This window comes from Sarcophilus harrisii, chromosome 3 (assembly GCF_902635505.1).
Source record: "Sarcophilus harrisii chromosome 3, mSarHar1.11, whole genome shotgun sequence".
NCBI lineage: Eukaryota > Metazoa > Chordata > Mammalia > Dasyuromorphia > Dasyuridae > Sarcophilus > Sarcophilus harrisii.
Genome location: NC_045428.1, coordinates 113,062,371 through 113,081,722, shown reverse-complemented (window position 1 = coordinate 113,081,722; position 19,352 = coordinate 113,062,371).

Below are 19,352 nucleotides of genomic sequence, written 5' to 3'. Positions count from 1 at the left end.
TTTCTTATGCATAAAAAGTGTTCTCCTTTTCCATTTGCTTGTTTTTTTTTACAATACTAAATGAAAATGTTTTATAATCTGATTTTTAAAAAAATAATGAGTTATTAGAAATAAGTACAACTAATGCAATGAGTCTGGCCTATGATGACCATATTCTTCCCTATGGAGAGTCCTCCTGTGTTCTATGGAGAGTGTTGTACTAGTTTTTGAATTGTAAAAGTTTCATCTTGTCAAAAGAATGTATAATGATGTCTTTCCAGAATAGCTAAGGTAATCAAACACTAAGCAGTCAAGAATATTTCCAGGTTTAAGCATTCAGGTTTGTTTTTTTGTTTGTTTTTGGGTTTTTTTTTTTGCCAGCCAGATTGACACAGTTGTATCTCAGATCAGATTTAAATGTACTGGAAGAATTTGCTAGTAGTGATACAACCTTTAGCTAATTTAGCATTATGCTAAATTATATATATAAAGAATTATGCTCTTTATCCAGGCCAATTGGAAGAAAGTCCTCCTGCTATCCAAGTCTATTGTAGTTTATTCTAAGGCTTAAATGAGGTTTCCATAAAAGTCAGACTAGCCCTTAATTGCTGAAAACAGTCAGTCTATTACAGTCTCATGATTTTGAGGGACAGCTTTAAAATGAAGGGAGACACTCAGAAATAGGAGAAAGGAAGACATATAACCATAGTAGAACTAATGCCTCCAAAATCAGATCTACATATGTCAATATTTTAAGCTAAGCAAGAAATCATCTCAAATGCAACATGTCTAAAATGGAAGTCCCTCAAACATAATACTTCTCCACTCTTCTCTATTTCTTATACTTTTAGTTGTACAAAATTGCAACTTCAAATCATCCTCAACGCTTCCCTCTTTCTTACCACCTCTTTCAATCAATCTTATTTTATTGATTCTATTCCAAACTTCTTTTTTGATCCATTTATTTCATTCTGTTCCTAGAATGTTGGAACAATCTCCTAGATTCTCAATCTGCAGTCACTAATCTCATCAATCTATCATCCACACATCTGCCAAAATAATCTTCCTAAAGTACAAGTCTTACCATGTTACTTCCTAGCATAAAATGATTCAATGACTCCATATAGTCTCTAGGATAAAAATTAAAAGTGCTTGCTCCTCTGGGTGTTTAAAGGCCTTGGTGATCTAGTTCCATCCTACATTTTCAGGCTTATTGATTATTACTCCCAGTCTCGCACTCCATGTTTCATCCAAAGTCACTTCCATACTGTTTCCTAAAGTCTGCATTCCATCATTTACCTCTGTGCCTTTGTACAGGCTTTCTACTATTACTGGAATTCTGACTCATACATTTCTTTTTGATGTTGTTCAGTTATTTTTCAGTTGTGTATGACATTTCATGACCCCATTTGGGGTTTTCTTGGCAAAGGTATTGGAGTGATTTGGCATTTCTTTCTCCAGATCATTTTGCAGATGAGAAAATTGAGGCAAAATGGTTTTTTAAGGTTAAGTTCATTTGCTATATCTCCTATGGTGTGTCTTTCTGCAGCTATTTGTAATTATTCCTTTCTTATCCTCAAATTTTCATGAATATACTTATCTGTTTACAAACTGTATTTTCTCATTAGAATGAAGGATTTCCAGATGGCTGAATGTTCTGGTCAGGGCTTAATTTAGATTAGTCCATAATAATTTAGGTATGATGTTTGAACAAAAGGAGATACTGATAGTTTATTCAACAGTTAACAAAAGAAAATTCACTTAAGCATAGCAAAAGAAAGATATTCAACAAGGAAAGGCATTGAGATCCCCTTTAGTTCATTCAACCCAACAAAACTCCCATCGTGATCTACCAGTAGGCATTACAGCACCCCCCAGAACTCCTCGCTGCTGCTTTATATTCAGATGATGAGAAAGTGTCATTGCAGTCTAAACTCTCAAGTTAATCAAGTCTTGAGAAATATCTTTTAAGTAAACAAACAAACAAACAAACAAAACTAGTTTAATCTGCATAGGGTAGACAGGTTAGTATGTTGTTCCTACTGCACCAGAGTTATTTCATGTTTAGTTTGTATTTCCATTGTTTTCTTTTGTTACTAGTATATAGTAGGTATTTAATAAATGCTAGTTAAATTGAATGTTTTTTTTATTGACTTCCTCCAAATATAATAATAAAATTAAGACATTAAAGATCAGTCATTAATCAGAAAGGTAAAGCTTGCCATAATTGAATTATCTAGTTTTTATTTGTACATAATATAAAATAGCTAGATGGTTCTTTTACCACTTTTCCCAAAATAGTCTGATTTATAAAAGCAAAATAAATGAACCAGAGATTAAAATTAGTTTTTAATATCAAAATTTGAAGTCCTAATTATGATAAAAGAAACATTCCTTCAGAAGTAAAGAAAAATTATTTTTCTTAAACATCTTATAATAGAAGCAGTCATATTCAACATAAAGGGAAGGATTGAGGATACTATTTAGTTTTTTATACAGTTAATTTTTACCATGCTTAACAATAAAATGTAATTTGCACAGTGATATTACTACCACATAAAACATAAAACAAAACATAAAATAGGGAAATATTTATTTTAAAACAACATTGTAATAAGCTAGCATATTTCTTTAAAGCAATAGACAACAATTTTTGTAGTCTTGTATCCTTAATGGTAAACATCTTTCAATATATGTATATTTATTTAAAAATTATATGTTTTTACATCTGTGAAACCATCCAATTTAAAAAAAAATGAGTGGTTCAGAGCCTTTATTCCACAACTACTGTCTGAAAGCAACCCAGGCCACCCTCAGAGAAAGACACCTGTCCTAACTACAGGGTGATCAAGTAATCTGCCAAGGGAGGAGTAGACTAAGCAGAGAGGGGAATTTTCTAGTAGAACTTTTGCAGCTACTACTGTGGAGTCCTAGGTAGCAATTATCTTAAGTCCTCAGCTCCCTGAGGGAAGTTGAAAAGAAGGGGGGAAGCTTGAGAGCTTGAACATCAGCTTAACAGGGAGAGTAGGAAAGTAGGAAAGAATAATGGATGAAGGGTAGTTGCGGTTATGTTGGATCCAAATTTCTTTACTAACTATAGTTCAGTGAAGGAGGTGGTTACATGTCATCTTCCTGCTCTGTGACTAGTTTATCATGCATTTCTTTGGGAAAGGATAACCTCCTCCTTTCCCCTACAAAGACTGGGAGAACCCAATTTGGAGCCTTCTGGTTTAGACAAAGAGTAGTACTAGATCTTGTTTCTCAGCTCGATACTTTGTTTTTCCTTCTCATGATGGAACTCACACCCTGTCACTCTACAGCTAGTCGCTGCCAACTTTAAACTGTGACATTGATGGTTACTATAAAGGGTATTCTGATTTCATTGCAGAGGTTGTCACAGAGAAGGCGAATTAATTTTTAAAACAAGAACAGATCTGTGAGGCTCTCTGAGGCCCCTTGGGGGCAAAAAGGAAAGGAAAAATAGACAAAAATCTTTACAGTGAATGCTTTGATAATTTCATCTTCTATACCTGTTGCTTTTATTTCAGACATGTTTGATCATCATTTGTTTGAGGTAAATACAGTTACTGCACTATTATATATTGATTCTGATAAAATACACATGATTAAAGAAAGGGCTGAAATATGCATTCTCTATTATTCCTGCCAAGCATCTCATGACTAAGAAAAACAGATTATCTCTAAATATCCCAGATTTTTCTCCTTTATGTCTAATGCTGTTCGGAGTTAAAGTAATAATACTTTATTTGGGAGAAAGATGGGAACAATCTACTAATTATTCTTATGCATTCTTAAGATGCAATCAATTTGCTTCCTTTGAATATCTTTATTAATGAAGGACCTAAAGGAGAATAGCTTATGTTTACCTGACATTATAAAGTTGGAGGCACAACTAAAAACATTTCTAAAATGTTTTAGATAGACCAACTTAAAAAAGAAATTATAAACATTTATTAACTGTACTCTGTATTTTAATGTTTCCTTTAATGATCTCAGGTTTCTCTAAGAAACACATTATTATCACTGCTCTGCAGATGCAATTCACAGAAAACAATTGTCAGTGAAAAACTAAAAATAAATATTATTTGGGAAACAATGTAAACTGATGTGGTGGGGGTGAACAAGCTGTAACAACCAATGAAAGGAGAATAATAAAATGAAGAGAGAGGAGGAGGGGGATGAGAGAGAAAGAAGAAGAAGAAGAAGAAGAAGAAGAAGAAGAAGAAGAAGAAGAAGAAGAAGAAGAAGAAGAAGAAGAAGAAGAAGAAGAAGAAAAAGAAGAGGAGGAAGAGGAGGAAGAGGAGGAGGAGGAGGAGGAGGAGGAGGAGGAGGAGGAGGAGGAAGAGGAAGAGGAGGAGGAGGAGGAGAAGAAGAAAGAAGAAGAAAGAGGAGGAGGAGAAGAAAAGGAGGAGGAGAAAAGAAGGAAAAGAAAATGAAGAAAAGAAGGAGGAGGAAGAGAAGAAAAGAAGGAAAAGAAGATGAAGAAGAAGGAAAAGAAGAAAAAAAGAAGAGGAGGAAGAAGAGGAAGGGGAAGAAGAAGAAGAGGAGGAGAAGGAGGAGGAGGAGGAGGAAAAAAAAGAAGAGGAAGAGAAGGAGGAAAAGGAAGAAGAAGAGGAGGAGGAAGGGAAGAATCATGATAACCAAAAGCATAAAGGAGAAAGTGTTGCTGCTCAATTTTTTTTTTTGTATGTCTGTTTTCTCTGCAAAGAAGAATAACCAAAAATGACTGACAGAAGGTTAAGAGATAATAAGAAATCACCTAGCTATCCTTGATGAATTCAGACAACATGGCCCAGCTTAATTACATCCTCTAGTTTTGAAAGCTTTTGTATATGTCATTTCTGAAGCATTGTTAATGACAAATGAACAATTATGGAAAATGGGGGAGATAATATGAAATTAAGATGGCAAATGTCTCCTATTTTCAAAAAAAAGTAATAAATAAAAGAGAAATCTTTGTAAACTATAGACCACTGAGTTTGGCTGATTCTGTGGAAAATACTAGATCACAACTTAGAAGTGGTTGGTGAACATCTCTAGATAGGAAAGGAGGTGATTACAAAGAATAAAAATTGACTTCATGAACATGATAAAAAAAATAACTTGATTAATTCTTTTTGAGAGGGTTACCAAATTGGAAGGCAAGAAGAACAATGCAGATATAGTTTATTCAGAATTTATCAAAATTTTTATAACATTTATATTATTTTAATGTATGACATAGATTAATCAATACTATAATCAGATAGATGCATAATTGTCTGTATGGACAGAGTCCACTGTGGAAGGAAGTTTCTAGTGCAGTACCCTAGGTGTACTTATAGTGCTTAACATTTTTATAAATGGCTTGAATAAATATTTGTCATCAAATTTGCAGATGATACAAAGCTGGAAAGAGTTTATACAGTGGATGATAGAAATAGGATCTAGAGAATCTAATACGATGAAATTCAATAGGAATAAAGGTAAAGCATTGCACAAGACAAACACCTTGACAAAAAAAAATCAACCTTATATACATATATTTGTATATATATATATATATATATATATATATATATTTATATACACACACACACACATATATAATGGGGAGAGGAGGATCTGGAGACCTTCTGGGGCTGAAAATTCAGTATGTCAGAAGTGTGATGTTATAGTTGAATGCAATCTTGGGGTACATTAAGACGCTCATAGATTCTAGGAATATGGAACTGTGCCATGGAACTTTGCCAGCCTTCAGATGAGTACCAGTGTTTAAGGACAGTGTTAAAAATAGAATGTCCTAAAGAAGGAAACCACTATGGTAAAAACTCTTTAGTCCCCTGCCATATCAAAACTGGTTGAGGTGATTTAGAATTTTTACCTTGGAAAAGAAAGGATTCAAAGAGAACATGATAGTTTCTTCAAGTATCCAAAAGGTTTTTGTGTGACTGTGGGATGAGATAATCATTTTTTGTTCTCTTTGTGTTATATACCTCATGGTATAACTGAATCAAAGGATATGAATAGCTTAATTATTTGGAGGGTATAGCTCTATTATTACTTTCCAGAATATCTGAACCATTTCACACTTCTACCAACAGTACATTAAACATCCTATATCTTTTTCTCATTTTATTTTTTCTTCTAATTGAATATCAGGCTTATACTGTTTGCTTTATATTAAGTCTATGTCCTATTTCTAAAGTCACTCAAGTGTCATAGATTTAGAATTGAGAGGCATTCCAACATTTTCACTTTAGAGATGAGGAAACAAAGTCAGAAGAGTTAGATGATGTGCCCAAGTTACACAAACAGTTAATGCAAGCATAATAAGTACATCAAGGAACACGCCACTTCCTACATGATACAATGGATTCAGATTCATTTTTCTATTGTACTATTGGTACTTGTTATGTCTGATTTCTTCTGAGTCTTTTCTCTGAGATCAAATGAATAGTATCAGGGCATGAAGCTTCTGTATAGCAGAAAAATCTTAGACTTCTCCAGTTTCTTACTTCTGAACCCTGTTGCCCAATATGTTACCTATTATGTTTTTTTTTCATTTCAATGAATTCATATATTATTCAGACCTTATCAAAATTTTTGATAACATTTCTATCATTTTAATGTATAAGATATGGATTAATGAGTGCTATATTTAGAAATTTCTATAATTAGTATGTTTTACCACAATCTAAATTAACAATGATCCATTAATAAATTCTTGAATCCAACAATTCAATGAATTCCATATTCTAATATAAAGGAACTCCATCCAGCTATCATCTTTCCATATTTTCCACAAACATAGCATAAAAAACTTGGTCATATGTTTTTCTGAATCTGATTTCTCTCTCCTCTCTCCATTTCATGCATAAGGACCAGACTATGTGTTATACTTGTGTTCACCACTAGCACTCTCATTTGGTATTTACAGAAAATCCACCACAGGTTTATGGCATTCAATGGATCTACATTCATTCAGTCCTTTAGACCATGAACTCACATGGTTTTCTTTTACAATTCATCAAGTGGAAGCAATCAGTTGAAATTAAAAAGTATTTGATGAAAAATCATCAGAAAAAAGTAGGAATAGACTATTCTTCCATAAATCTGAAGAACACAAACAGAAAGATATATGTTCAATGGGAAGAGTAAACATTTATGGAAGTTTATGCCTGAGGAACACATGTGGTTAGGGTAAATGTATGAAGCAATGTGCATAAGTGAAAAGCAGACAAATAGGAAGAACATGTGGCCATCATTCACACCAGGAGGATCACATACTGTAAGAAAGATACTTAGCCAGGACACATGTAAGGAAGGGTAAAATAATCCTAAAGCCGAAGGATCACCAATGTCTTCTGGCAATGTCATTGGATTTCTTCCATTGTTTCTGTCTTCTACTAGGTACTATATCATTAATGTTTTGCCATTCCACCACTGGGTGCTGTATTAGTGCTGCTAATTCTTTGTAGCTGCCTAACTTTTCAGTACCACCACCTTTTGGACTTAGATCACTTGCCACCCATCTTGGTCTTGTGTTCTATGATTCCTGATTAGAAATCCCTTTGCTAATATGGTCAGGCTGTCATCTCCGTATTTATAGACAAATAAGGTTCTGCCTGCACCCATGTAAATGAATAATAGCTAAACCTGGTGCTTCCAGGTTAAAATTAGCTTTGTTCTTGTCAATAACTTCTTTCTTTTAGCAGGATCAAAGTCCCTGTCCTAACCTTCTAACTGAATTAGGTTTATAAACTTAACTTTTTTCTATTCCTGATGACAAATCAGCATTTCCCTCAAACAAATTCAGAGGCTTCCTTCCAAGAAACAGAAAAGGACAATGTGGATCTGAGGAATCAGGGTTTCCTTCAGCACATCCAAATCCTTTGGGCTTTGTGATGTCCATGAACTAGTTGCAAAGAGTAGGTTAAGGGCTGTGAGAAGCCATTTCCCTCCCACTCAATTCATTTGTTCCAAATACTTGCCTATTATACATAAGTGCAGCAGGTAAAAATTGTCACAGGCTTCTAGAAACAATACAATTTACAAAATATTAAATCAGGCTCTTACTTATATTAGCTATTCATTTATACTTCCTCCTTGCTTCTGGAAAGAATGATGTTGAATCTTCAAAGACCACATCTCTGATAGTGAATGTGGTTCTGGGAATTATCTTCCCTCATCATCATCATTTTGCTTGCACCACTCTTTTGTGGACAGTGGAAAGCTTTCCTCTTTCTCTTCTTTTCTCTTTCATTTAAAGCAGGGCTAAAAATTAAATCTGTTGTAACTCATTGCACTAATTGGATCATTACTTTAGAGACAAATAATAATGGTAAAACAGATCCACTATAAATTCTATTTGTTCGGAGGTTTACTAAATTTTTAATAAAATAAACGCTCCTGAGCCTAAGTTGGAAATATCCTACTAACTAATGTCTAGAATTTCTTTTCTTTTTTTGAGAAAATAAATATTGAAATATTTGTCATTCTCTACTTTTGTGCAACTCCTGTGCTTTATGTTTACTAGCAGTAATTAAACAAATATACTTGCCATTTGTTTTACTGCCCCTGGATTTGATAGGTAAGATCCTATAGTGATCTATAAATTCTAAAGGGGAATTATGCAAGCAAGGGATGGATGCTCTTATGAATGAAATTATGAATGCAAAAACATGATAAGTTCTGATAAAAATTTTTAACAATCCACTTAAAAATTTCAATGGAAACTTCAATGAACAAACAACACATTTTTTAAAAAGTAAACTTAATGTAATGTATTAAGGTTTTCTTTTTATTTACAACAGCCTGAAAGAATATAGGTTTCTTCAGTACACAATTTGGAAAACAGGATAGGTATTTATATAACTAGAGTCTAAAATAGTATCTGATACATGATAGTATTAATAAAATTTTGCTGATTAATTAGTTGATTCACCTGGGATTTATGACTTGAACTAATTGAAAGAAGCAAGTTTCCCTGTTTTTCCATCTTCTATTTTATCTTTTTGTTTCTCTTATCCTTACATTTCCTAATCTTAAGATTTTTCTTCTCCCCCCTCCCCAAATTTATTTTATTTGAAGAAACAGAATAACAAAAAAGATAAAAGCATTATAAACCAAAATAAAAGAGAAAATTATCATGTGCAAAATGGGTAAAAACCAATGCCAATTTAAGAAAGTGTGTGTGTGTGTGTGTGTGTGTATGTGTGAAATTATATTCATGAATGTCCATTTTTTCTTTACTTCCTTGTAAATTGCTCTTTTGTCCTCTGCTGCACAATTTTTTACTTGATTCATTTTTTTCCCTTTTCTCCACCAGCCCCAAACACACTATAGTTAAAAAGGATGTATTTATATATACATATATAGATATATACATACACATATATACACACATATACACACACATCTCCCTTTCATCCCCCCTCCTTCAAGCAAGCTACAGTTAAGAAAATATATATTTATGTGTACATATGTAAATATATACATACATACACACACGTGCCCCATATACCCACATATCTTTCCTATCCTTGTTGACTCTTTCATTAAATTCGGCTCCATAACTTAACTTACTATTACAGAATCTTCTCCATCCCAGGGATCCTCCCTTTGTCTTCTTCCTCCACCCTTTGCTTTCCTATTCACCTATCCCTCCTCCCTTATTTCTTTATAGATTTTGGAGGGTATTATAACCTTTATAGTATATATGAAGTGTTGCTTACTGAAGTCATTCCTAATGTAAGTAGATTTTCAGAACTATGAGCCCTCCTGCCTACTCTAATGCCTCTGTATCTATTCTTCCTTTACACCTCATATGTATGATTACAATTTTTACCTTTTCTCTGCCAGTTTTTCTTTTGAGCTTACCCTATTATCTAAGTAAATCTTTAACATAAAGTATATATCACCCATATAAAAAATATAAACAATCTGTTGATGTTTAGATAGTTTGTTGATGTTCAGTTCCTTAAAAATACTCTTTGATATTAGCTCTTATATGTTAAATTTTGTAAGTATGGGTTTCATTGATAGAAAATCCTGAAAATTTCCAAGTTCATTAAATGTCTATTTTTTATCATTCAAAAATATAAATAATTGTGTTGGATATGATATTTTTGTTCACAGGACTGGTTCTTTTGCATGTCTGTAGAAGGTCTTTTATTGTAGTTGCTCCTAAGTCTTGTACAATTCTAATTGTAGGTTCAGCATATTTGAATTGTTTTATCTTGTTTCTTGCAAAATTTTCTATTTGATCTGGGGCTTTTGAAATTTAACAATAATATTCTTTTGCATTTTCCACAAAGGATCTCATTGAGGTGGTGATTGTGGATAAAATTTTTCATCTTACTAGAGAAAACAGAAACAAAATTTAAAATAGATTATTTTCTTTCTTTCCATTTTCCTTTGTCCCTGTCACATTCACTATAAGCAATGTTCCCAGAATTTTATAGTCTACCTCTTTCTTTTTACATACCCGAATAATTTATCATTGCTGTCCTTGTTATCACTTGCCAAGTTTGGCTCCTTTTTAAGTTTTTATGTTCCTGATTCTATTTTTAAAAGGCCATGCTACACATCCATATTCCTTTACAGTTATCTTCCATTGCTTACTTTCATTAGAACTCTCTATTTAATCCTATGCTAATTGATGCTTTTAATTCTCAATTCTTAACAATTTGTATTTTAGTGATTCTGATCTTCTTTTCCCTAAATCTATGTGTCTTCATCTTTGGATAGCAATACTTTTTAATAATTAAGATTGTTGTGAGCTTTTAAAAAAGATATAATAATCATTTAGTTTCCTATACATCCACAGGTGATTTTCTATACAGCATATTTTCTTTTTTTTCTCAGAACCTATTATTACCTTTCTGCTTAATTATTTCCTTACCCATCATCTTTCTGAATTTTATGAAATCATCTCTCAAATTTTGAAGTTCTTAAGAATTTTTATCAATTCAATGACCAAATTCAGAGGAAGAATAATGAACCATGATATGCAACTCTTGACAAGAGGTGATGGATTCTGAATGCAGAATGTGATGTACATTTTTGACTAAGGCCCATAAGGGAATTTGTTTTGTTTAATAATTTATTTTTGTTACAGAGATACCATTTATTTTTACTTAATTTTTCAAGGGAATTTAGAGAGGATAAAGAAAGAATTTTTTTGGGGGGGAAATTAAATTAAAATTTTTATTAAAGCTTTTTATTTTCTTTCTGTGCATACATATTTATATAATTATCTTGTTGCACAAGAAAAATCAAATCAAAAAGGGAAAAAATGAGAAAGAAAATAAAATGCAAGCAAACAATTACAAAAAGAGTGAAAATGCTATGTTGTGAACCACAATCAGTACCCAAAGTCCTCTCTCTGTGTGTAGATGGCTCTCTTCATCACAAGATCATTGGAACTGGTCTGAATCATCTCCTTGTTGAAGAGAGCCATATCCATCAGAATTAATCATCACATAATCTTATTCTTGCTATGTACAATGATTTCCTGGTTCTACTCATTTCATTTAGCATCAGTTCACGCCTCTCTGAAATCATCCTGCTTATCATTTCTTGCAAAACAATAATATTCCTTAACATACTATTCAGCCATTCTCCAACTGATGGATATCCACTCAGTTTCCAGTTCTATTTACCACAAATAGGGCTGCCATAAACATTTTTGCACATGTGCGTCACTTTCCCTCCTTTAAGATCTCTAGGATATAGAAACACTGCTGGATCAAAGAGTATGCACAGTTTGATAACTTTTGGAACATAGTTCCTTTTGGTAAATGAGTAAAATCTATTACAGTACTTCTTTGTCAACTCATCATGGAGAAATCCCTGGTTCTTCTATGTTATGCTAGTAGAGTACAAGTTGTTGAAGTGAGAGAGCAAGTGAGAAAATTTATGAGAATGCCTCAGTTATGGGCTACATGTCAAGTTCTGAATAACAATCTAGCTCATATAGGTTTGTCACCAGTCTGGCTCCAAGATGATTAATTTTTTGGTCACAGGAGCTCTTGAAGATCCTATAATGGTGGTGTTGCCATCTATATTAATAGAAGTGCTACCCACACCAATGAAATTAGATATTGAATTATGAAAGCAAAATTTAAATATTTTAGAAAGTTTTTAAAATAATTACAAAATTCAAAGGATGTATAAGAGGAATATGAATATATAAAAATTATTACATGTTTTCAGACAATCTAGCTTATGAATAATAGTAGAAAGAACATTAGAATAAAACTCAGGTGAGCAAGATTTTAATCCTAGCTAGGTATAACCTTAAGCAAGTTATTTAACCTCTATAATTCTCAATTTCCTCATCAGTAAAAAGAATGGTTTAAATAAAGTAATCTCTAAAGTCTTTTCCTGCTATAAAATTTTACAATTCTATAAATCAATGCTCATGTCATTCCACTAAAAATAACAGTAAAAAACTGGTGTGTTCAACTATATTAATAGCTGATTCAGAAGACACTATAGTTATACATTTAAACAAATCATTTATAATACAGTGCCTTTTCAATCAACTGAAAACCATCAAATTAGTTGCATGTACTTACTCTATCAAAATACCAATTATAAGGTTCCTTGGGAAAAAAAGTCTTTAGAAACTAAACATTAACTTTTAAAAATATTTTTAAAAGTTATAAATTTCCATCTGAAAACAATTCTGGAAGCCTCTTTCATTTTTAACCATTAATCAACATGTTTTAAAATGATTCTTAAGAAATCCAGACTTTTTCTTCCCTAAAAGTCAATATTTTTTGTCTTTCATCTATTTTTAAAATCAATTTTCATTTCTTCATCCACATTTAACCATTTACTTGAATAGTTCTGGCCAAATCAGTGACTAGATGTGTATTAGAAGGCGATATACTGACTTATTAATAAGACTAACTTTAATATGCATATCAATAAAATATTTTGTCTTTCTATTTTTTATTATACCTCACTTCACACACACACACACACACACACATAAACATACACACAAAGAATTTATTTCACTAGACAAATACTACTTTAGATGATTATGATACTGTACTCCAGATTTTACCTATTATGAAGGGATTTAAGATGGCTTAAATATTATTTATATGTGTGTATGTATGTGTATATGTGCATATATGTATGTATGTATGTATGACAGAGGATGAGAGATGAGAGAGGTTATATTACTGAGATTAAGTATTACAGGTGTGTGGTTCTGGAAAAATGACAAATATTATTTCAATATATATGATTCAATGGATCTATGAAATAATGAATGTAGTGTTTCCTTCAGTGATCCAGACCACACCAATCCACATATTCTCTTCTGATTAAACTATGTCTTCCCATAAAACTTCCACCTGGGTGGAAGTCTTCCTCTAGGATATTTAAAACTGGAGTGTGCATTGTTACTCTTTCATTCTCACTATATGACAAAACAACCTTCACAAATCACATATGCAAGACATTATTAGTGATATGCTGCAGCTTACTTTTCTTCAAAAGACATCTTTCTGTTATCATTTTAATAACTTTGAAATTTGAGTCTTTGTGATGTTGCTCACCATTTACTATCACTAACACTATCATATTCATGTTAAAAAGAGGGAACAGGAAAATGGAGGAGAGTAGAAAGGTCTTTGTCCGATCTCTTCCTAGCAAGCCTCTGAACTGGTTTTGGAGTGACAGAAATTACAAATATCTAACAAATTTTCAGCAGATAATTCAGAACTGAAACAAACCTTTCAGTCAGGCACTGGGGAAGCCCTCAAGTACAGGCATAGCATAAGGATTCAAAGTGGTGTTGGCTGTGCACTGGAGCATCTACTGGGAGACTCTTAGACAAAATACAGCAGCATTGGCTATTCTATCCTGGTTCAGAAGCCACCGAATCAGCAGACTAGCTGTGAGATATCCAATGAAATACATAAGGCAAATAATGAGCGTCTGAATCCCAGAATAAGTCAGGACTTAGTCAGTCACCCAGCACTGGAAGAAAATCAGCAGCACTGGCCCAGGGTAGCATACAGCCACTGTTGCCTGTAGAGGAAGCTTGGGACAATGTTCCCTTTGGTCTAAGATCAGACTACAACCTTTAAAAATGAACAAATAAAGAAAAAGAACTCCGAGCATAGATAGTGTTATGGAGACAGAGAAGAACAGACCTCAAACCCCAAGGACACTAAAGGCAAATTGCCTCCAGATGAAGTCCCAACGGGTGATATGAGTTGATCACAATCTCACAAGGCATCCTTGGAAAAATTCAAAAAGGATCTTAAAAGAGAGTTAGAAGAAAAATGGGGAAAGGAAATGAGAACTTTGCAGGAGAGTTTGGAAAAGCAAACAGAAATTATGTGAATAAAACTTCTATAAAATACTTAGACAAATGGAAAAAGCATATAACTTCTTCTAAAATTGATTTGACAGAATGGAAAAAAAAAACATCTTGCTGAAAAACAGAATTTGTGAAATGGAAAAAAATGAATGAAAAAATCCAACTCATTTAAAAGTTCATTTGGTCAAATGCAAAAGGAGATTAAAAAAAGATAACTGAAGAAAATAGTTCACTAAAAATAAGAATTGAACAAATGGAAATGAATGACTCAGTGGGATATCAAACAAAACCAAAAAAAAAAAAAAAAAAAAAGGAAAATATAAAGTACCTCATTGGAAAAATCCTGGAAAATAGATAAAAAAGAGACAATCTAAGAATTATTGGACTTCCTAAAAATCATGCTGAAAATAGAGCCTAGATATCATCTTTCAGGAAATCATCAAGGAAAATTGCTCTGATGCCTAGAACCAGAGGGTAAAATAGCCAATGAAAGAATTTACCAATCACCTCCTGAAAGAGACCCCAAAATGAAAACTTCAAGAAATATCATGGCTAAATTTCAAAATTATCAGTTCAAGGAGAAAATATTTCAAACATCCAGAAAGAAACATCCAGAAAGAAATCCAGATATCAAGGAGCCACAATCAGAATTACCCAGGACCTAATAGATTCCCACTTTAAAGAATTGAGGTCTTGGAATATTAAATTCTGAAGGGCAAAGGAATTTGGATTGCAGCCAAGAAGCATCTATTCAGCAAAATTAATATACATTCAATAAAACAGGTAAATTTTATGTATTTTTTTGAGGAAAAGACCAGAACTGAACAGAAAGTTTGATCTCCCAATATAGAACTCAAGAGAAAAATAAACAGATAAAAAAGGAAGAAAAAATAACTGTTTCTTTTAAAAGTTAAAAAGCTCTTATCCTTATATGGAAAGGTGATACGTTTAACATTTGAGAATCATATCTCTCATATACTTAGAGTGCATGGGTATAAGCTGATTTTGATATAAAAAAGAAACTAGAGGTAGAAAGGATTCTACTGGAAGAAGAGAAAAATAGAGGTAAAATGGATAAATCACACCTCATGAAGGGGCAAAAAAAGACATTACAATTGAGGGAAAGAAGAGAGGGAGGATGAGCATTGTGTGAAACTTACTCTTGTTGGATTTGGCTCAAAGAGAGAATACCGGAAATATTTAGCTCACAGAAAAACTTGTCTCACCCTTTAGGGAAGTAGAAGAGGAAAGGAGAAAGGAATGGGGAAGGCTAATAGAAGGGAAAACAAAAGTAGAAGGAGAAAAGGATAAGAAAGGGGAGGTTGTAAAAGGGGAGGGCTGTTTGAGTGAAGTAGTGATCAGAAGCAAAACACTGAGGAAGAGGGAAAGGGGAAGAGGAAAGAGCAAAATATAAGTTGGGAAAATAAGATGGCAGGAAATAGTAATTTCAGTTGTGAATGTGAATGGGATGTAATCTTTCATAAAATGGAAGCAGATAGCAGACTGGATTAAAAGCCAGAATCTTACAATGTGTTGTTTACAAGAAACACATTTAAAATAGAATGATACATACAGAGAAAAAAAGAAACTATTATACTTCAGCTGAAGTACAAAAAAAAAAAAAAATCAGGAGTAGCTTGCAAATGAAGGTGGCCTAGGTGTACCAGATCTAAAATTATATTATAAAACAGCAATCACCAAAACCATTTGGTACTGGCTAAAAAAAAAAATAGAGTAGTCTATCAGTGGAATTGATTAGGTTCACAAGACACAATAGTTAATGACTATCATAGTCTAGCACTTGATAAACCCAAAGACCCCAGCTTTAGGAATAAGAACTTGCTATTTGACAAAAATTTGGGGAAAAATTGCAAATTAGTATGGTACTAACTAGGCATTGATCCACATCTAACACCCTATACCAAGATAAGATTGAAATGAGGTCGTGGTATAAACATAATGAGTGATATAAGCAAATTAGTTGAACAAAGGACAGTCTATTTCACAAATGTGTGGTGAAGGAATGAATTTGTAGCCAAAGAAGAACTGAGTACAAAAATTAATGCAAAATAGATAATTTTGATTACATTAATTTTTAAAAATTTTTGTATGAGCAAAACCAATGCAGATAAAATTAGAAGGGAAGCAATAAACTGCAAAACATTTTTTTACTTCCAAGGGTTCTGATAAAGGCCTCATTTCTAAAACATATAGAGAAATGACTCAAATTTATAAGAATTCTAGCCATTCTCTAGTTGATAAATGGTCAAAGGATATAAACAGACAATTTTCCGAAGAAGAAATTGAAACCATTTGTCATATGAAAAATGCTCTAAGTCATTATTGATCAGAGAAATACAAATTAAAACAACTCTGAAATATCACTATACACCTCTCAGAATAGCTAGGATAACAGGAAGAGATAATTTTGAAGGAGATGTGGGAAAACTGGGACACTAATACATTATTTTTGGAGTTGTGAACTGATCCAACCATTCTGGAGAGAAAAGATACCAAAGGGCTATCACACTGTGCATACCCTTTGATCCATTAGTATCTCTACTGGGCCTGTATCCCAAAGAAATTACAAAATACAAAAAAGGTTCTATGTGTGCAAAAATGCCTGTAGCAGCCCTTTTTGTAATGGCAAGAAAGTGGAAACTGAGTGGATGCCCATCAGTTGGAGAATGACTGAGGAAGTTATGGCATATGAATGTTATGGAATATTATTGTTCTCTAAGAAATGATCAGCGGGATGAGTTCAGAGGGGCCTGGAGAGACTTACATGAAGTGATGCTAAGTGAAGGGAGTAGAACCAGCTGAACACTACACAGCAACAGCAATATTATAAAATGATCAATTGTGACAGATGTGGCTCTTTTTAACTGCAAGGGGATTCAAGCCAGTTCTAATGATCTTGTGATGAAGGGAGCCATCTGTAATCAGAGAGAAGACTATGTAGACTAAATGTGGGTCTCTACATAGTATTTTCAGCTTTCTTATTGTTGTTTGCTTGCATTTTGTTTTCTTTCTTATTTTGTTTTCTTTTTTCTATCTAATTTTTCTTGTGCAGCATGATAATTATAGAAATAGAGAAGAACTGCAAGTTTGACATATATATTGGATTACTTGCCTTCTGGGGAGGCGGAGGGTGAAGGGAAGGAAAAAAAATTTGCAACACAAGGATTTGCAAAAGTGAATGTTGAAAATTATGTATATATTTTGAAAATACAAAGTTTTAATAAAAAAGCAACTATTGGTGTCCAACCTGTGGCAGAGCATTTCAACCTCATGTTGGTCTGATTAGCCCCAGTTGGATACACTTGTAATGTTCTCTCTAAAATGTAATGTTCTCTTGTTGGGTTTTCTTGGGATCTTTGGAGGCAGTCTTCATTTCGGTTCAGTAATCGCCACAATTACAGCCAGGTGTTTAAGTCCAAATCTTTTATTGTCTCTTTCAAAGTCTTGTCTCCTTTCCTGGGGCCCAGTTCGCTTTCTTAGAGGCCTACCTCTCTCCTTGGTTCTGAGAGCTTAAGCTCCTGTCTCCTTCTCTGACTTCTGAGTCTCCCTGAATTCAAAGGTTTGTGCTTCAGCATCCAGCCACTACAAAGGTGGATGATGGAATGAATCTATCTCAGTCTCCAAGAGCTTCTAAATGCACTTGTCTCTTCTGCCCTGAGAGTTTATAGATTATATGCTCCACACTGAGTATACACCAATCTTTGTATCACTAGGAAACCATTATTTGTTTTAGGATTAAATCAGTGCTAAACTAGATTTAACCATTGTCTCCTCAATTTCATTTAAGGTTCAAGTTCTGGCCCATAACATACACTGTTACTCAACTCTTTTAAAAAATGAGGAAATAGGTTAGAATCCTTGAAAATATTTTTTTTAGCAGAGGACTGTGGGGAAATGGCAGGATAAATCAGAAAATTACAAGCTCCCCAGAAAAAAACAACAACAACAAAATTTTATTTCAGGGGAATGTAGACTTTTGAAAAAAAAATAGAAACTTGGGGCAGAACAGCGACTCCTAGGACTACCAGAGAAGACTTTAAAGAAAGACTCCAGAATGGAGGATTAACCTCCAGTGTGAAATATAAAGCCAGACTAGCTGTGCTGAAACTGCAAGTTGGGAGTCCTTGTATTATTTGGGTTCAGATACAGCCTAAACCTTAACCACAAAAATATTCACTTCCCAAGACTTTGTGGGGAATAGGTTATCTAAATTATGGAAGATTGAGGGAACCTCTGCTTATAAGGAATATCGGACTCAGCTATGCTACTGAGATGCAAGCCTGGGTAAAAAGGAAGTAGCATACACCTGGAGAGCAGAAATAGTGGAGCAGGTAGCTGCTGGCTTAAGACACTTACAGGAGGATGGAGTTCTTGATTTTAGATTTCAGATCAAAAGAGAAATGAAGTGATCTTTCCCATCCTAGAATTAGAGGTCATTCCATTATTAAGTTTTTATTTTTAAACATGCCCAAGCAAAGGAAAAAAAAAACAATCATAGAAAGTTACTTTGGTAATAGGAAAGACCGGTGTTCATCTTTAAAGGAGGATATTAAAATTAAAAAAAAGCTTCCTCTATCCCAAAAAATAATGTTAAATGACTACCAACCCAAAAATAATTTTTATAACTCAGTAAAAGACAAATCAAATGAGAAAGACTGAGGAAAACTAAAAAAAATCCAAGAAACATAAGATTATAAAAAAAGTCATCCAACTTGAAAAAGAGATTTAAAGTCTTACAAAAAGAAAATATATTTTTGAAAATTAGATATGTCTTTCTTTTAAGTTTTAAAAAAAGACATGAAAAAGAAAACATTGGATAACCTTCCAAATGCATTATATATCCAAATGCCTTATATATTTGTTTCCTTCTGACTAATTCTAGGCACACACTCATTGGCCATCTCTAGTGAGTGTTTAAGATATATACTAATATAGTATATATACATATACTAATATATACTAATAAATCCTTTTGTGTTTCCATAAAGCCACATGTTCTAAT